This window comes from Ursus arctos, unplaced genomic scaffold, assembly GCF_023065955.2.
Source record: "Ursus arctos isolate Adak ecotype North America unplaced genomic scaffold, UrsArc2.0 scaffold_1, whole genome shotgun sequence".
NCBI lineage: Eukaryota > Metazoa > Chordata > Mammalia > Carnivora > Ursidae > Ursus > Ursus arctos.
Window position 1 is genome coordinate 29,638,757 of NW_026622763.1, and position 21,573 is coordinate 29,660,329.

General features: G+C 36.3%; 1 long non-coding RNA gene across 2 annotated transcripts in view; it reads right to left on the reverse strand.

Moving 5' to 3' along the window:
• LOC123001649 (uncharacterized) overlaps positions 1-17,544 on the reverse strand; it is a 256,285-nt gene extending 238,741 nt beyond the window's left edge. Inside the window, exon 1 of one of the 2 annotated variants that reach the window (XR_008961125.1) lies at positions 17,468-17,544. This is a non-coding gene — a long non-coding RNA (uncharacterized LOC123001649). The remainder of the gene's footprint in view (positions 1-17,467) is intronic. The other variant, XR_006410742.2, reaches the window with a different exon arrangement.
• Positions 17,545-21,573: the final 4,029 nt, after the last annotated feature.

The window sequence follows — 21,573 nt, forward strand, 5'->3', positions numbered from 1 at the left end:
CTTTCAGTCCAGTAAAGAGGAGAATGGAAGTTAGGAAATTAATTTCCATCAAACTCTTCTTTAACCTTTAGTCTTAAAAAAAGTACCGTCTCAATCAAGTAGCTTCCTCTGGTTCAAATTCCCCCACACACCCCACATCACCAGTATTCTCAAAGGGTAAGTACTCATATAATGCAGCATACGCTGTGATTACCCTCTCACTTCTTCACACCATACTGTAATCCCCTCTATTGCGGCTGGAAGTCATAAGGAGATGGCAAGTTCCTGATGCACGAGGTTAGTAGTTAATTTGATTTTGTAACTCCAGTACCTTTGTGTCCCCTAGGATATAGCTAATCTTAGAGGATACCCAATAGTTGTGTGTAAGATTACTTCAATCACAAATTGTGAAATCACTAATTTTGAGTTCTCACGAATTGTATATTCTGTAATATGATTCTGTCTAAGTTATGGAGGAAGAAATGGGGAATTCATGGTATGTGACATGTGACTGGAGAGATTTAGGAATGAATGCTGGATCTTGAATTCCTCTGGCTGTGTTGGCCTAGGTCATCACTTTTGAAATAAAAAGGGTCATGTGTTCTAAGAGAGAGTGTGTTGATCCTAAGTTTCCTGAATCTTTTTTTTTTTTTAATTCAGGTGTGTACATGTGCGATATGTACATGTTTGAGGAAAAAGGTCGTGCTTTATTCATTTTTGTATTCATAAACCTGACACATGGTCATTGATCAATATACATTTTTAAATTCACATTTATGTGAATAACCAGAAGATTAGGACTTTGCAAACTTGACAGAATTGATCTGTGCTCTTCAGTATCCTGGAAATCACAGAGGTAATGGAGAAGTTAGACCCTCAGGATTTAAGGCTAAGGTCATTTATCTGGTTACTTTCCTCTTGTCAAAGGGTTTTTCCCTGTGTCAGATCCTGTTATTACTGTATCTCTGACACCTTCCATAGGGACTCCTCCTCTACCTAACTTTCACATCCAATCCATTATTAAGTCCAATAATTTTCCATTTCTATATATTTATCAAGGATCCCCACTTTTTTATTTCTTCACTGCAACCACTTTAATCCAGGTTACCATCATCTCTTTTCCAATTATTAAAAAACCCTGGCTCCCTTATTTGTCCCTCTAAACCAGTCTCTAATAATTACAGATGTTTTTTGAAATATAAATCTGTTCGTGTCATTCTTCTGAATTAGTGCCCATTTGTTTGCAGAATAAAATGCCAACACTATACCATCACCTGCTAAATCCTACATGGCTGGCCCTTCTTTACCTTCTACTTAACTTACATACATCTCTGTCTCTCTGCCTAAGATAGTCACTCTAGCATCGTTACAGATTGCCTCTAACAAGCTATGGCAAGCTACTGTTGGGGCTCCATACAGATCCCTTGAATCCCATTTAACATTTCTGTGGACACTTCTAGCTTCTGTGTGCACAGAGGCTGTGAGGCTGTTGCTTCTAACTTCTTACACCAGTGGCTCCTTTTGGAAGACTGCTTTGGCTACTTACTGAAGCTGTTTTTTCCTGCATATGCAAAGCACTGGAAATGCCTGGGAGTTTTTATTCCCTGGACAGGTTCTTAACCAATGACTGACAGGTACAGGAGAATGGAAACCAGTTCCATGGCCTCATGTAGTAATCGTTCTTAACTATAATTTATACTGCAGGGCTCCGCAGCAGGATCAGGCTGAGATGGGGCTGAGGCTTAAATCCCACCCATGTTTGACTCTTCCTTTTCCTGCCCTTGTCATTCCCATACTGGGTTCTCTTAGCATTTCCTTACTAAATCACTTGCATGTGAATCCTCTTTCAAGGTCAGCTTCTTGGGAACACAAATTAACATGCTAAGTTATTTCTATCATAAGTTTTGCAAATGGTATCTCCTCTGCCAGAACTCTCTCCCCAACCTAAATTTTGCCTTCTAGGTAATTCCTTATCTTATAAGGCTCATTTAACATTACCTTATTTTCAGGCCTTCTCTAACGACCTTATTGTCCAAAAAACAGGGATTTTTTTTTAACTTAAGAAATTATTTTTATTGTGATAAGAACAGTTACCATGAGATCTAGTGTCTTAACAAACAGTTAAGTGTATGTTAAGTACTGTCACCTGTGGGCCCAAGGTTGTACAGCAGATCTCTAGAACTTACTCATCTTGCGTAACTGGAACTTTATACCTATTGATTAACAACTCCCCATTTCCCCCTCCTCCAGTCCCTGGCAACCACCATTCTACTCTCTGTTTTTATTTGTTTGACTATTTCAAGTACCTTATATAAGTAGAACAATGCAGTATTTGTCCTCAAGTTTCATCCATGTTGCTTCACATAAAGATTTCCTTATTTTTAAACAATATGGAAGTCCCTCAAAGAATTAAGAATGGAACTATATAACTATATAACTCAGCAATAACACTCCTGGGTACCCAAAAGCATGAAAATCAGAATTTCAAAGAGATATTAACACTCTCATATTCACTGCACTATTATTCACAATAGCCAAGATGTAGAAATCACCTAAATGTCCACCAATGGATAAATGGATAAAGAAAATGTGGTATACACATACAATAAAATATTAGTCAATCCTATTTGTTTTTATCATAGTTCTTTCTATAGGTTGTAATTATTTTTTGTCAGTTCATATTTCTCTCACTAGACTAAATTTCCATGAAGCAAGAAGACACTATGCCGCTTTGTTCATAAAGGAGTAACTAGTATCTCTCACATAGTAGACATTCAAATATTTACTGTCTGGATAAATCAAAAACTTCTAGATTTAAAGGAAAGGAACACAGGTTGAATTCACAACTGCTAAAGAAAACCACTGCATAAATCATACACTCTTTGACGCCTAATTATACCCCCAAACTTTCTATCCCTATTCTCTCTCTGGTAGGCATAAAAGATACAAGGTGCTTACATTTCAACATATCTTATGTTCACATAAATCTGAGTTTTCTGTAATGAACATGCTATAGTAATAAAGCTTTCTCAATTATTTCCCATGCCAAACTTATCAGGTGGCTGATTTGAAAATAAATCCTTTATTTTAGGGGTGCCTGGGTGGCTCAGTCGTTAAGCGTCTACCTTGGGCTCAGGGCGTGATTCCGGCATTCTGGGATCAAGCCCCGCATCAGGCTCCTCGCTGGGAGCCTGCTTATTCCTCTCCCACTCCCCCCTGCTTGTGTTTCCCCTCTCGCTGGCTGTCTCTCTCTCTGTCAATAAATAAATAAAATCTTTAAAAAAAAAATCCCTTATTCTTTCCTATGTCTTTGTGATTTTTAATAGTAGAAATCTACATATCTATTGTGATAGAGTGCCTTTTTTGTAATTTCAGAGGGAAAGAGCAATTAATTATTGACTCCACAGAAAGGACAAAAACCAAAAGTTCTCTTCCAGATTTCTTTAATAAAGGACAAAAAAGACTACGTCAATTTTAAAATTTAGTGTGAGATATTGGCATATGTCATCTTGTGGGTGCCTAAGAAAGCACCTTAGATAGGAACTGTAAGAAGTAAATAACTAAACAGGCAACAGAAAATCGAAAGGTAACGAAGTATTCACCACATAAACAATTTTTGGTGGCTTTCTAACTAATATACAATTTATATTCATATGTATTTCAATAACCTATTTCTGCTTCTTATGCCTACACAGAAGATGTATTGAATATGTTTCTAGTGAATAAGTTATTTTTCATTCCTAGTGAAACCTGGTCTTTACTTATCTGTGGATTTTTTTTTTTTTTTTTTTTTTTTTGCTTTTGAACATTCTAGGCCACCTAAGATGCTTAAACCAGTACATGCCTATGTTTTCCCCTAGCATCATAATTTACCATGAAAATTTCATTGCTTACTTGGATTTTTACTCCAGATTCATGTTATAGGTAGATTAATTCTAAATATTAAATATAGTTTTAAGTATATCCTTCCAAATTGCATTTATACAAGTATAAAGACATGTTGTATTAAAGATCTTTTAGACTTTCATTGTTTTCTACTTGAAATATCTGTTTTACAACTCTTATCTATCCACTGAACAAGAAATTTCTGGAAATTGACATGGAAATTCTACCTAAATGGAACCATATACACACATGCATATATAGGCATTATGTTATATGTAATATATATGTGTTCTATATATACACACACATATACACATACACACATATCAAACTAAAGCTATCCATAATGAACAAAGTAATAGATTGTACAAGTGCTGATTTTTGTATCTCTGTGTAAGACTTCATTTCCTTTGCCAATGCTAATAATCTAAGGTAAAATGATACACTGAGATTTTTAAATGTGATTGGGGAAGTATATTAGAAATTGTCCCAAATGGATATGTAACATTAAATTGCAACTTCTTTGTTTTCCTAATTACTTTATAACCATCCATTTTAGAAAATAAAATTCATTTATTAATAGTTAAGTAATACTTTTATTATTATAAAGCTTAATATCATACAAATTACCACAATGGATCAAATCAAATGATCCATGTAGCCTAGTATTATAAATAACACTAATTACTATCACAACACCTGACCTATGGTACATACTCAATTGATAGTAATTGAAATGTAAACCCTACATAGGGCACTGGTAGAAAACACTGTCTTTCGTAAGATGTATCAAGATTTTTTTTGGTTGCAAGTAAACTAAAAAGTACTGATTAAAATCTGCTTGAGACATGCAGTCATTTATTAGACCACAGATCTTAAAAAAGTAGAGCTGAGTTTAATAAAATAATCAGGTCACAGACTCCTTTTGCATTTTGGCTGTTTTCTTCCATGCTGTGTCATTCTCAAACTTGATATGACAGTAAGATAGATAATAGCACCTCTAGGTCTATGTTAACCTAGGTTCAAGATGAGTGAAGGAAATAAGCAAGGAAAGAAGAAAGGAAGGAAGGAAGGAAGGAAGGAAGGAAGGAAGGAAGGAAGGAAGGGCATATCTTTTTTTCCAACAATCAAATCAATCTATTAGCACTATATCTATTTTATTTTCTACTTTCAGCCATGAAAGAATAGTCCTTCTGCCATAAACTACATAATTGGGCAAAACAAATGAAATAATTATTTAAAAGAGTTTTCTTAGGGGCAGTGGAGGTTTATGATTTTTCAGCAAAGGGAAATAAAGAGGATAAGCCCCACAACTGGCCTGGCTTTTTGCATAATGACTCTGGGCCATGGTACAGAAGATAGAAGAACCAACAGAGCCTGTAATTATCAATGAGATAAGACGAAGATCAGCGTTTGGGGCTTCTGAGGTGGTTGGATTTTATGGGACAGTGCGCTTCAGAGAAGGGGGCTCTAAAGGGAAAGAGCTCCAGAAATCTGCAAAGGGCGGCCCTTACAACTCCGCCTATATACTCAGCATTGAGTAGTCAGGGCAAAATTCCATAAGACCAGTCAAGAACCACTACTACTTTCATGACAGTAAAAGAAATACCACTGGAGAATAAACAACTGTTAGAGTATGGTGAGCTGAGTAACTTATCGAGTTCACACATGTTCGGAAACATGTAATTCCAACAGCCAAACAGACCTTCTTACACATTCTGGACTTCCAGTAGGGATCCCAGAAATTTCACATCTTAGAAGCAGGAGTAATTTAGACCAAGGAGAAAGGCTACTCTGATATGATAAAGAAAAAGAAAAAAAAGCCTCAAAAGGATCAAGCTGATCTGCAAGTAGATTTACTATATGCTGTGATTACATTTAGTACTTCATTAAGGAAGACAATCCAAACACGCAATAACATAGGATCCATAGTGTCCAACTTCAAATCAAAAGTCACTAGACATAAAATGGGACAGAAAAATATGACAAATAATCAGGAGGGAAATTACTGAATAAAAATCAAGCTGGAAAAGTCAGAGATAATGGAATTATAGTATAAGGGATTTAAAATGGTCCTTATAAACAAGTGCAATGATTTAAAGTTAATTACTAACATAATAAAAAATAGCAAATATCAGTAGAGAAACAAACTATAACAAATAAAATGGAAATTCTAAAACTTCAGACTATAATACCTATAATTAAAATGTCAATGGATCAGCTTAACATCAAGTTTGGCTGCAGAATAAAAATGGGTACCTTTAAATTATAAAAAAGAAACAATCCAAACTTAAAAAGACAAAATAAACAAGTCTACTAACAAAATTAGCAATCTAAGCCAAATTAAAAATCCATGTAATTGAAACACCAAAAAGAGAGGAGAGAGAGAGAGTTAAATAGGAAAAAATATTTAAAGAAATAATAGTTGAAATGTTTTTAATTTGATAAAAACTATAAACCCACAGACCAAAAAATCTTAATGAATATAACAGGGATAATCAAAAGGAATAATACACCAAAGAATAGAATGCTGAAGTTCTGAAAATCAATAAAAAAGAAAACTAACTTAAAAGCAAAGAGGAAATAAAAGACACATCACTTACAGGGAAACAACAACAAGAAAATTAACAACTTTTCATCAGAAAAAATACAAGCTTGGGGGGCCTGGGTGGCTCAGTCAGTTAAGTGTCCATCTGCCTTTGGCTCAGTTCATGATCTCAGGGTCCTGGGATCAAGCCCCAGGTTGGGCTCTCTGCTCAGCAAGGAGCCTGCTTCTCCCTCTCCCTGTAGCTCCCCCTGCTTGTGCTCTCTCTCTCTCTGTCAAATAAATAAATAAAATCTTTTAAAAAATGCAAGAGGGGCGCTTGGGTGGCACAGCGGTTGAGCGTCTGCCTTCGGCTCAGGGTGTGATCCCGGCGTTATGGGATCGAGCCCCACATCAGGCTCCTCTGCTATGAGCCTGCTTCTTCCTCTCCCACTCCCCCTGCTTGTGTTCCCTCTCTTGCTGGCTGTCTCTATCTCTGTTGAATAAATAAGTAAAAAATCTTTTAAAAAAATTAAGAAACAATACAAGGTAGATGAAAATAGAATGACAACTTTAAAGTGCTAGAAGGAAAAAAAAGTATTATTCTAAATATATAAATTTAGCAAAAAGGAAAGCACTTCAAATAAAACATTTACCTAGAAAAATAAAAGCTGAAATAATATGTCACTATCAGATGAGCACAGTAAGAAATGCTAAGAATAGGAATTCAGACTGAAGAGAAATAATACTATACCGAAGTATAACATAAAGAAATGAAAAGCACAAATATATGGCTAAGTCGAAAGACAAGTATTTTTTTCTCTAGTTTCTTAAATTAATTCAAAGCTAACTGACTGTTGAGAGCAAGTATAACACTGCCCTGTGAGGTACATAATATATGTAAAAGGAAAATATATAATGAGAGAACAAAGGATGAGAGGGAGGAAATGGAAGAATTATTATAAAGGCAAAAACTTGAACAAGTGCTTAACAAAGGCATATGTTATATATTATACACATACATAAACATTATACATATACATATATATGATATGTATATATAAAATTGGTCAAAAAGCACATGAAAAAGCACTGAACATCATTAACCATCAGTGATATGCATATTAAAACCATAATGACAGTTTATTGCTCTTACACTGGAATAGCTAAAATTTTTAAAAAGTGACAACCACAAGAATTGATGAGGATTGGGGGGCATAAAAATGATACATGCTCTTTGAAAATTTGTCATGTTTTCTTAAAGTAAATCATACACCGATTGGGAAGATGGCAGAAGAGTAGGGGACCCTCGTTTCATCTGGTCCCATGAATTCAGCGAGATATCTAGCAAATTATTTTGTGAATTCAACCTGAGATCTAAGAAAAGAATTGCTGCAATTCTACAAATAGAAAAGCAACCACTTTCTGAAACGTAGGAGGTGAAGACAAGTGAATCTGAGAGGATATACTGTAAGATAAGCTGCAGTAGGGAGGGAGCCTCCATAAGCTGGCTACCCAAGTTATACAGCCTCAGAGTGCAAAATCAGAACATTAAGAAGTCTGCTCCCATGAGGGACATCCCTGCCTGAGAGGTGCTCAGGTGGCACACAGGGGCAGAATCCTGGTGGGACAGTGTGGTCTCAGGATCGCTGGGGGTCACAGAAAGAACAGCAGTGCCTGAGTGTGGCAGAATTCCCAAGCATTGGAGCAGGGAAGCCGGCTACAATCAGCTAGCCCAGGAGTGGACTAGTGAGAGTGGACTCTCAACTCGGTGTTGCCATAAACTGCAAACCTGGCAGGATCCAGGACCGCTTTCAAAACTGGGGCCCAGGAAGCGGCAAAACCTCTGGTAGACTCCTTTCCTTCCCCTGGGAGGATCAACGTGGGTGCACACCTCTGGAGCCTGCAGAGTTTGCTGCACACAAAAGTGACTGACTGCTTTTAGCAAAGGGCACACTGAAGAGTGGGGGCAGCTATCTTTCGGCTTGAGGCTGGAGATCAGAGCGCCCCCATTTTTTTTTCATCTTCAAAAGCAGTGTGAAAGTCTTCAGGGAACAAAAGCCACATACAGCAACTGAAAGCAACTTACACTGAGACTGAACCCCTGGCAAGGAGCAGTGTAGCCTCCCAGGCAAACATGCCCGAGAATCAGTCCAACAGGCCCCTCCCCCAGAAGACCAGCAGGAACATCAGGCAAATACCAAGTTTATAGATCACATAGAACTGGAAAACTCCTGTGCTAGGGGAAAACAGTATATAGAATTCAAGGTTCTTTCTCATGATTCTTTAGTTTTCCAGTTCAAAATTTTCTTTTTTTCTTTTTTCCTTTTCAACTAGTCTCTTATTTTATCAACTCTTTTTTAAGTCTTTCTTTAATTTTCATTTTTACATTTACATTTTATAGACATATTCTTCATTTTTGGCTTCCTTTTACTGTATTCAATTTTATTTTTGTATATATATATATATATATATTTTTTTTTTTTTTTCTTTCTTTCTTTACAATTTTTAGGATCTAGTGTCTTCTAACAAACAGACTAAAATACACCCAGGACCAAGTGTATCACTCTGTTTTGTCCACCCATTAGATAATAATCTCTCTTCCCCCTTCCCTTTTTTCCTTTTTTGGTTTCTGATCTCTTCAGATTTGTCTAGTGTATATTTAGCTGGGGTCATGGTTGATATATTTTTTTTTATTTTGTTCTCTCATTCATTTATTCTTCTCTGGACAAAATGACTAAAAGGAGAAATTCACAGAAAAAGGAAGAACCAGAGGTAATACTCTCTGCCATAGATTTAATCAAGATGGATATAAGTAAGATGGCAGAAATAGAATTCAGAATTACAATCTGAAGATACTAGCTGGACTTGAAAAAAGCATAAAAGACACTAGAGAATCCCTTACTACAGGAATAAAAGAACAAAAATCTAATTAAGCCAAAACTAAAAATGCTTTAACTGAGATGCAGTCTAAAATGGATACTCTAATGGCTACGGTAAATGAGGCAGAAGAGAGAGTCAGTGACATAGAAGACAAAATGATGGAAAGTAAGGAAGCTGAGAAAAAGAGAAAAACAATTACTGGATCATAAGGGGAGGCTTCAAGAAATAAGCAATACTATAAAGCAAAACAATATTAGAATCTTTGGGATCCCAGAGGAAGAAGAATGAGAGAGAGAGAGAGAGAGAGAGAGAGAGAGAGAAAAGGTATATTTGAGCAAATCATAGCTGAAAACTTCCCTAAGTTGGGAAAGGAAACAGGCATTCAAGTCCAAGAGGCAAGCAGCTTGAGACAAGAGGTCCATAATCTACAAGGGTAGAAACATTAGACTGGCAGTAGACTTATCCATACAGACCTAGTATGCCAGAAAGGACTGACATGATATATTCAGGATACTAAATGACAAAAACATACAGCCCAGAATACTTCATCCAGCAAGCCTGTCATTCAGAATGGAAGGAGAGATAAAGAGCTTCCAGGACAAACAGAAACTAAAAGAACTGGTGATCACTAAACCAGCTCTGCAGGAAATATTAAAGGGAATCTTGTAAGTGAAGAGAGAACCCAAAAGTAACATAGACCAGAAGGGAACAGAGACAATATACAGAAACAAAGACTTTGCAGGTAATGCAATGGCACTAAATTCATATCTTTCAATAGTTACTCTGAATATAAATGGGCTAGGTGTTCCAATCAAAAGACACAGTCTATCAGATTGGATTTAAAAAAAAGCAAGACCCATCCATATCTGTCTACAAGAGAATCATTTTAGAACCAAACACTCCAGATTGAAAATGAACAGGGGGAGAACCATTTATCATGCTAATGAACATCAAAAGAAAGCTGGGGTAGCAGTCCTTATATCAGGCAAACTGGATTTTAAACCAAAGACTGTAGTAAGGGATGAAGAGGGACACTATACCATACTTAAAGGGTCTATCCAATTAGAAGATCTTAGAATTATAAATATTTATGCTCCTAACTTAGAAGCAGTCTACTATATAAACAAATTAATAACAAAATTAAAGAAACACATTGATAATAATACAAGAATAGTAGGGGACTTTAACACCCCACTCACTGCAATGGACAGATCATTAAGCAAAAGATCAACAAGGAAACAAGGGCTTTAAATGACACATTGGACCAAATGGACTTCACAGATATACACAGAGCATCCCATCCTAAAGCAACAGAATACATATTCTTCTTCTCGACTATACATGGAACATTCTCCAGAATAGATCACATACTGGGTCACAAATCAGGGATTATTCCCAACTATTATTTTCATACCACAATGCTTTGAAACTTGAACAAAATCACAAGAGAAAAATTTGGAAGGAACTCAAATACTTGGAGGTTAAAGAGCATCCTACTAAAGAATGAATGGGTCGACCAGGAAATTAAAGAAGAATTTTTAAAAATTCATGTAAGCAAATGAAAATGAAAAGACAACTGTTCAAAACCTTTGGGATGCAGCAAAGGCAGTCCTAAGAGGGAAATATATAGCAACACAAGCCTTTCTCAAGAAATAAGAAAAGTATCAAATACACAATCTAACCATATGCCAAAAGGAGGTGGAGAGAGAACAGCCAATAAAGCCTAAACCCATCAAGAGAAGAGAATTAATAAAGATCAGAGCAGATATAAATGAAACAGAAAACAAAAGAACAGTAGAACAGATCAACAAAACTAGGAGCTGGTTATTTGAAATAATTAATAAGATTGATACACCCCTGGCCAGACTTCTCAAAAAGAAAAGAGAAAGGACCCAAATAAATAAAATCATGAAGGAAAGATCACAACCAACACCAAAGAAATACAAACAATTATAAGAACACATTATGAACATCTATATGTCAACAAATTAGGCAATCTGGAAGAAATGGATGCATTCCTACAGACCTATAAACTACCAACACTGAAACAGGAAGAAAGAGAAAACCTGAACAGACCGATAACCAGCAAGGAAATTGAAGCAGTAATCAAAAATCTCCCAACAAACAGGAGTTCAGGGAGCGATGGCTCCCCAGGGGAATGCTACCAAACATTTAAAGAATGAATACCTATTCTTCTGAAGCTCTTTCAAAAAAAGAAATGGAAGGAAAACCTCCAAACTCTTTCTATGAGGCCAGCATTACCTTGATTGCAAAACCAGATAAAGACCCCACCAAAAAGGGGAATTACAGACCAATATCCCTGATAAACATGGATGCCAAAATTCTCACCAAGATACTAGCCAATAGGACCCAACAGTACATTAAAAGGATTATTCACCACCACCAAGTAGAATTTATTCCTGTGCTGCTAGGGTGGTTCAACATCTGCAAATCAATCAATGTGATATATCACATTAACAAAAGAAAGGACAAGAACCCTATGATCCTCTCAGTTGATGCAGAAAAGGCATTTGATAAAATATAGCATCCCTTCTTGTTTAAAACTCTCTACCAGTGTAGGGATAGGGGGAACATACCTCAGTATCATAAAAGCCATATGCAAAAAGCCCACAGCAAATATCATTCTCAATGGGGAAAAACTGAGAGCTTTTCCCCTAAGGTCAGGAACACGGCGGGAATATCCACTCTCACCACTGTTGTTCAACATAGTACTAGAAGTCCTTGCCTCAGCAATCAGACAACAAAAAGCAATAAAAGCCTTCAGATGGGCAAAGAAGAAGTCAAACTATCACTTTTTGCAGATGACATGATACTTTATATGTGGAAAACCCAAAAGACAACACCCCAAAATTGCTAGAACTCATGCAGGAATTCAGCAACAAAGCAGGATATAAAATCAATGCACAGAAATCAGTTGCATTTCTATACACTAACAATGAGACAGAAGAAAGAGAAATTAAGGAGTCATTCCCATTTATAATTGCCCCCCAAACCATAAGATACCTAGGAACAAACCAAACCAAAGAGGCAAATCATCTGTACTCTAAAAACTACAGAATACTTATGAAAGGAAATTGAGGAAGACACAAAGAAATGGAAAGACATTCCATGCCCATGGATTAGAAGAATAAATATTGCTAAAATGTCTATACTACCAAGAGCAATCTACACATTCAATGCAATCCTTATCAAAATACCATCAACATTTTTCACAGACCTGGAACAAATAATCCTAAAATTTGTATGGAACCAGAAAAGACCCTGAATAGCCAGAGGAATATTGAAAAAGAAAACCAAAGCTGGTGGCATCACAATGCCAGACTTCAAGCTATATTACAAAGCTGTAATCATCAAGACAGCATGGTACTGGCACAAAACCAGACACATAGATCATTGGAACAAAATAATGAACCCAGAAATGGACCCTCAACTCTACAGTCAACTAATCTTCAACAAAACATGAAAGAATATCCAATAGAAAAAAGTCTCTTCAACAAATGGTGTTGCAAAAACTGGACAGCCACATGTAGAAGAATGAAACTGGACCATTTTCTTACACCATACACAAAGATAAACTCAAAATGGATGAAAGACCTAAATGTGAGACAGGAATCCATCACAATCCTAGAGGAGAACACAGGCAGCAAGCTCCTCAACCTCAGCCATGACGACTTCTTGCTAGACATGTCTCCAAAGGCAAGGGAAACAAAAGCAAAAATGAACTACTGGAACTTCTTCAAGATAAAAACTTTCTGCACAGCAAAGGAAACAGTCAACAAAACTAAAAGGCAACCTATGGAATGGGAGATGATATTTGCAAATGACCTACCAGATAAAAGGCTAGTATCCAAGATCTATAAAGAACTTATCAAACGCAACACCCAAAAAGCAAATAATCCAGTCAAGAAATGGGCAGAAGACATAAACAGACATTTCTCCAAAGAGGACATCCAAATGCCCAACAGACACATGAAAAAATGCTTAGGGAAATACAAATCAAAACCACAATGAGATACCACCTCACACCACTCAGAATGACTAAAATTATTAAGTCAGGAAACAACAAATTTTGGCAGGGATGTGGAGAAAGGGGAACCCTCTTACATTGTTGATGGGAATGCAAGCTGGTAGAGCCACTCTGGAAAACAGTATGGAGGTTCCCCAAGAAGCTAAAAATAGAGCTACCCTATAACCCAGCAATTGCACTACTAGGGATTTACCCCAAAGATACAAACATAGTGATTCGAAGGGGCACTTGCACCCCAATGTTTATAGCAGCAATGTCCACAATAGCCAAACTATGGAAAGAACTGAGATGTCCATTGATAGATGAATGGATAAAGAAGATGTGGTGTATACACACACACACACACACACACACACACACCAGACTATTACTCAGCCCTCAGAAAGGATGAAATCTTACCATTTACATCAACATGGATGGAACTGGAGGCTATTATGCGGAGCGAAATAAGTCAGTCAGAGAAAAAACAATTATCATATGCTTTCACTCATATGAAAAATATAAGAAATAGCACAGAGGATCATAGGGGAAAGGAGGGAAAAAATGGAATGGGTAGAAATCAGAGGGAGACAAACCATGAGAGACTCTTAACTATGGGAAAGAAACTGAGGGTTGCTGGAGGGATGGTGGGTGGAGGGATGTGGTAACTGGGTGACTGGCATTAAGGAGGACACATGACATGATAAACACTGGGTATTATATGCAACTGATGAATTACTGAACTCTACATCTGAAACTAATGATGTTCTATATGTTGGCTAATTAAATTTAAATTTAGGAGGGAAAACTGAATGGGAAGAAATCAGAGAGGGAGACAAACCACATGACTCTTGACTCCGGAACACAAACTGAGGGCTGTGGAAAGGGAGGTGGGTTGTGTGATGGGGTAACAGGGTGATGGGCATTAAAGAGGGCACGTGATATCATGAGCATTTGGTGATATACTCAACTAATGAATCACTGAACATTATATCAAAAACTAATGATGTACTGTACTGAAAAGGAAAATTGCCCAGAGCAGGCCCAGGCCTGGAGGCCCCAGAAGATGGAAAGTTACTAACAATAAGCTAGAGATAACCAGAAGCCCTACTGAGAGCAAGAGATAACCAGCCTTTTCTGCTTCTGTAAACAGGCTTCCCACCACAGGCTCCCTGCACTACTGTTCCCGCCTAAAGCAGCCCCCACTCCCCCAGTTTAAACCCACCTACCAGCAGTCAGAATAGCCCTTGGAACCTGACTGCCTGCAGTCCCCTATAAAAGCCTTAGAACCCCATTGCCTGGGGCCCAGAATTTTGAACACGAGGTCATCTAGGTCCGCCGGCGTAAAATAAATCCGAATTCTCCTACTTCTCCTCCTAGCGTCACTTGGTCTCTCGCCAGTCAGATTTCTATTTTTCACATTTCTTTGGCTAATTGAATTTAAATAAATAAATAAATAAATAAATAAATAAATAAATAAATAAAAGTAACTCATACACCTGCCCTAGCCATCCTATTACTCTGTGTCTGCCCAAGGTAAAGGAAAACGTGTTCACAAAAGGATTGTAAAGGATACTCACACTCGTAGATTTATTTATAAAAGCCCGAAACAACAAACAACATAAAATGTCTCTCAACAGGAGAAAAAAACTATTTGTAATATAGACTCAGAAATAAAAAGGAAATATAACACCATAGATAAAACTCAAAAAGCTTATGCTGAGTAAAAGAAGCCAGGCACAAGAGTACATATAGTATGTTTTCATTTAGGTGATGATCTAGAAATAGAGGAACCATTATGTGATAATTTAGATGATCTAGAAACATGTCAGAACTGATCTAGAAAAGGGCAAAAGCATTTGGTGGTGGACCGAATGAGAAAGTTAGTTGTCTCTTTTGCAGGCTTGGAATGGATTGACTGAAAAGCACAAAAGGCATTTTTCTGGATGATTAAAAAAAAAAATTCTATATTTTGGTAAGGTGTGAATTAAATGGTATGTGCAACTGTCAAAACTCATTGAACTGTAAACTTAAACCTGCGCATGTCTCTATAAGCACATTATACGTCAATTGAAAAACTGCTGGGAGCATCAAATTGGATTTGCATTTGTCTAGTTCCCTTCCCCCTACACACCAATTAACCGTGGCTGGGGGACCTGCACATTTTGTTGGACATGGCCCAAATTATTTGTCCACTACAGGACCCTTCCCAGAGCACAGAAGGGAGTGGAAGACGACTGCATTAGATAAAATCACAGCATCCTTAGCAGTGGAAAATGCACTGAATGCAGAGAAAGAATATAACACTATCTCTGAAATAACTTGAGATAAAGGTTGTTCTCTGTAGAGTCATCATCTTCATCCTTGACCTCCTCCTTCTCTCTCTCTGTCTCTTTCTCCACCTGCCTTCTGACAGCCAAGCAACATAGGATATTAATTGCTATTTCTGTTAATGTTTTACTTATTATGAGTAATATGTCAATTCTATCTACCTTATCCTCAAGGCAATTTTATAAGGATGTAATATTTTAGGGTCTAACTTTTAATTCATAGAAATCCAATTATGCATGTGTCTATTCCATGACTAATTTAACTCACACATAGTTTTCTTTTTAAGTTTCAATATTTTAAGTATGTCAAAATCAGAATTCATTATTTTACTTTCCTGGCTTTAGAAGAAGAAAAATCATCTATAATATACTTAAAATATACTTCTTAGCTTATCTTATTTTCAAATGAGAATATTGTAATGCTTGACATTTTCTTGTAACATGTGACAATCTTCTTTTAAAATTTTTTAATTGTGTAGTTGAGACGCAATGTTACATTAGTTTAAGATATACAGCACAGTGATTCAACTTCTCTGTAAGTTATGCCATACTCACCCCAAGTGTAGCTACCATCTGTCACCATACAACCCTATTACAATATTACTGACTATATTCCCTATGCCGTGCCTTTTATCCCCATGACTTATTCATTCCATATCTGGAAGCCTGTATCTCCCAGTCCCCTTCACCCATAATGCCCATGCTCTCAACTCCCTCCTCTCTGGCAACCACCAGTTTGTTCTCTGTATTTATAGGTCTGATTCTGCTTCTGTTTATTCATTAGTTTCTAAAAAAGTTGGGAAAACTTTTTAACTTTTTGCGCTCAATGCAGTGAAGTGTAAGGCGTATGAAAGTTCCAATTATAAATGCTTATAAATATTGATTATAAAAAATAAGTAATTGTTTTATTTCCGTTATGCAGTACTGTGGAAAGAACAATGTTATGCCTCTGCCAACTGTGCACTATTGGTAAGTCACTTCTGGTCTTTACCTCCTTAATTTTGTAAAATAAATAGGTTGAACTAAAATATTTTTATGGCACTAAAATTGTTACGAATGTTGCTCATTATAGCCTTAATTATATCTAACGAATAGAGAGCAATGCAGAATTAGAAGTAACATTATTTTATCAGCAGGTGTATCATGCCCTACTTATCTTAATTGCTCTCATAGATCCTATTGAAGAATATATCATATTTTATGCTGTTACTTTGTAAATTATATGTCTTCCCTGCAGAACTATAAGCTCTATGAAAGCAGGAGCTGTATCTATCATATTAATCACTATATCTCTCACATCTAGTGCATTGCCTGGCACACAGTATGTAGGTAAGATTAGTATTTATTGGTATTACTAGCTTTTAAATTTTGCTCCTGTTTCTCAAAACTGCATGCAGGCACTGTGCTAAGTACTTTTAGGACTGCCATGTTTCACAGTTCAGGAAACTGTTCACATTTCATTCTATGTACTCCATATTCTACTCAAAACAAAATATTAATTTTGACCTTTGGACTCCTCCAACACATTGACCTTGATGAACTTTTTGTAGTTTCTCATTTAATCCTCAGTAAAAACCCATGAGTTAGATGGTAGTATTGTCTTTCACTGAAGAAGAAACTGAGGCACAGACAGGTTAATTGTGCATGATAATCCATAACCAAAGAGCCAGAATGTGAACCCTAGTACTCTGACTCTACAACTTCCACTCTTAGCTTATACCCACACTCAAGCCTCACTTTTACCTCCACTCTTAGCTTTTACTCCCCTCCTAATACATTTTCATGTATAAACAGATGCCTGTCTCATTTTTCATCTACATTAGCACATATTACACTTACCTATACTTAACCAATCTCATGTGTGTCTCATTTGCCTCTCAATACTCCATCTGTGCCTCGTTTCTACCTTTGGACAGAACACATGAAACGTAACAGTGTTGCTTAATTCTATTAGGAATGGGTTCCTTAACTAGGGGTTAGAGTACAACTTCACAGAGTCAATACCAATTTTATTTTCCATTTTTGGAAAAGCTAGTTTATCCTAACTGAACAAGCCTGGCAGGGCTGCACATCTTCAAGATGTTTTATTTTGTGCTTTTCCCTTTTAGCAGAGAGAAGTAGAAGGTCAGGAATCTTACAATAGTCAATTCTTGAAAACTCCACTTCCACATTTTACACATTGAAGCAATTCTCATAACCATCTAAACTCCCACATTTCTCCAAACCAATTTCCCATTAGAAAAAAAAAAAAAAAAAGTCAAGCTGCCCAATTTATTGACTGTGATGGGGGGTGGAGGAAGATATGGGAAAGAAAAAACACACAATCTCCCTGACCAAGAAGAATACATCAAGGCAACAAAGCAATCCCTTCCTAAATTATCATGATAGATGTTTTCTACAGAAAGCATATTAGCACTATAATGAAATAGCTGGATTCTTTCTTCCATGTCTCATCTTATATAATGTAGAGAACAAGAGAGGGGGGCATATAAAGATCCAGGGGAGTAGACACATGACTAACTTTTTCCATAAAATTGACTGCTTTGTGGTAAATGTTTTATTACAAATATTAGAGATACCAGATTGGATTGCAGCTGGACCAAGAGGTTTTTTGCCTCAGGCTTGAACTAAAGCTGGGAAAGAAACAGCTTCCACCCATTCCACTTCTCTGCTCTTCATAAACCAAAAAGGGAAGAAAGAAGAAATATATTTGGAAGGATTATTTTTAAAAGTGTCATGAATGGAACAAGAAGTTCCAAAAAGAAAAATATATTTTCTCATAGAAGCATCAAGTAAAAATCTAGTTAAGCAGAAACTGTCAAGAGAAATCTTTCCAAGAGTAAAGGATTCATTTATTCATTCATTCATTTATTCATTTATTCACTCGGTCTTTACTTAGCATCTGTACCAGGTTATGAGGATAATATGGAAGTGGGTGCCATACTGTCTCCACTCAAAGAACTCACTTTCTAGTAGAAATTTTTATAGATCATGATTTTGAATGTGGCAAAGTTTTGACTGGCTCACTTTCACAAATTCATTCATTCATATTTTGGTTTAATACCCAAAGACAGTTACTGCACACCAGGATAAAATGCTACTCTTACTCTCCAAATTTTATAATTATACATTATAATATGATAAGCTTTGGAAAAATTATAAAATATTGACTTGACCAATAGTTACTGATTGGTCTAAGTAAAAAGCAGAGTAAAAAGCTCTAAGATGTAAGGAAGAGGAGCCCTTGTTCAACTTGGAATAATCAAAGAAGACAACTTGAATAGACTCAGAATTTGAAATCATGGGAAGAACGGCATGGAGAGAGTCCATGTTAGAACTCATTTCAGGCATATAGTAGCATAGTGGAATCAAGGAATTAGAAGAATAAGTTGTCAAGGTTTTTTCAAGAACATACTCTGTATCATTTACTAGAAAATATATTCTCTGAGACCAGGTACAATTTCTGGCTTATTTCTTACTTAATTTCCAATAGCAGCACAATGCCTGGCATTAATAACTGTTTGATGAATTACAATGAAAGTGATAATGAATAGGGACAAGCAAAACTTAATAATCTTTGAGTTATAGGAAAAGAAGAAATTATGGTGAGCTATAAGAGAAAGATGTAGAATTTCAGACTTCATGTATTAATAGGGATAAAACAGGAGAGTGTCATGATATAATCAAAGTGGTCCTTTTAGAATATTAGTCTGAAGTGATGTATAAATTACAACAATAGGGATGAGCTTCTATAAGAAGATAAAAGAATACTGCAAATTACAACAATTTATATATCATTCTTATACAATGTTCTAGACTTCCCAGTCTAGAATTAATAATAAAAAAAAAATTTAGATCCACACATTGAAGGTCTCCGTTTATTTCTGTAATATCATATTGGTCCAGGAAGTCCTTAAATATTTGAAATTTCATAAATAGCTCTAATGTCTATTTTCTATGGAGAGAGGGTGTATGATTTAACAGATTCTAAAGGAGACTGCTACCCCAAAAGATTATGAAGTATCTGTGGAAGTTAAATAAAACATTAAAACAAAAGTAGGAAAACAAAAACAAAATAGAGGATATGCCAGTGCATCAAATATCAGCTAGAATATTATCTCCACCAATCAAACTTGCTTTTCCCTACCAAAGCAGAAGTAAGCATCTTTTTTTTCCTATTTTTCGGATAGCGATTCGTCTATAACTATTATTATAAAAGTTACTACAAGTTATTTTTAGGTAGTTGCTATCACTTCTCCCTCATTAGATTGGACTCTTGAAGAACAGGAAGTTATTTATTATTTAGACACGGCTGACCTCCAAATCTGTCTTTTAAGGTACTTCATTTAAACAGCCAATATTTTTTAATGAACATTTTTATTAGCTATTAAGAGTCAGAATACCTTGTTTCCATATAGATGCCATTCAGAATTTGTAGGGCATTTCCACTTAAAGGAAACAATGCTTAACAACACTATGGTCTATAAATACCAACGTTAATCTGTCAATATTGTAGGAAAGAAATCCCTTTTATCAAATCTTTTGTATTGCTAATTCTCAAAACCTACCCAGGGCAAAAATGCTTTAGGGAAGACACTTCACTTCATTAACAGCCTATCCTCAAAAGCTGGTTTTGTGTTGTTGTTTTTTTTTTCCTTTTGTCTGTCCCTTTATGTCACATCCTCAGCAGTAATTCTAGTATTTCATGGGTCATAATTTTGTTTGATAGGTTCAACTCAATCCTTCAGGTTTTACCCTCAGCTTGTTTGCTTTCTAGATAATATTGCCTATTTTCTGGTCTTCAGTTAGTATCTATAAGCTAATAACTCTCAAGACTATGCTCTAACCTTCTCCTTTTTCAGTTCCATTTTTCAATAGCTGGTTAATTTATCATTTGTTCCCAGAACTGCTCTTCTTCTAGAGTCCCTTAGCTCAGTACTTCCTCCATGACACAGCACCTTACTGAGAGTCAGACACTGGACTAGAATTCTCCTTCACCCACATCTCCCACATTCCATAAGTCAAACTGAATGTTGATTTTCCTCAAAAAGAGTTTTCAATTGCTTGCTGCCCCTCCTTTCCCACTAGCAAGACCTACGTCTTTTCCTTCAGGTTTTCCTTTCTCAGTGAATGTTATCACCCACTTTTGCCAAGAAATTAGGAATTATACTTTTCTTTCTCACATATGTAATTCTTATCAAATCCTATCAACTTTAGCGTTAGAATTCATTCTGAAGTTGTAATCTGTTCAGTTATTTTCATCTCTGCTGATACCACCCTTATTCAGAACACCATTTCTCCTCCTAGAATTTGCCCCCACCCCACAGTCCATTCTATGCGCATTAGCCAAAATCATCTTAAAGAACTGAAAATCGCTTCCTAGTGAAAGAGTACAAAGAAATACATTTCAAGGAGAAGAAACAGCTTTGTTGGGGACTGAAATTGGTAATGATTTCAATGTTTGTGCTGAACAGAAGTGGGGAAAATGCTGTTATGCAGTGGGGAGAATGACTCAAGATAAAGTGAGCAATAAGATGAGGGGTTAGTTTCCACAAAGCACTGTAGTAACATAACCTTATCTTCTACCTTAAAACCTCATTCTTGTTACTAAAAACGGAATGGAGAGGTGCCTGGGGGGCTGACTCAGCTAAGTCTTCGACTCTTGGTTTCAGCTTAGGTTATGAGAACGAGCCCCGCATTGGGCTCCACTCTGGGCATGGAGCCTGCTTAAGGTTCTCTCTCTCTCCCTCTCCCTTTGCACGCCCCTTCTATAAATAAATAAATAAAAAATAAAACTAAAAAGGGAATGATTGCGAAGGAGTAGAAAGCAAGAAATTAAGTGGAGTTAGTTAACAGGTAAGAGTTGATGATATCGAAGAAAAAATTATGGATGTTGAAATCAAGAAAAGTGCCTGGAATTTAGACATACTTTGGAGATTAAATAG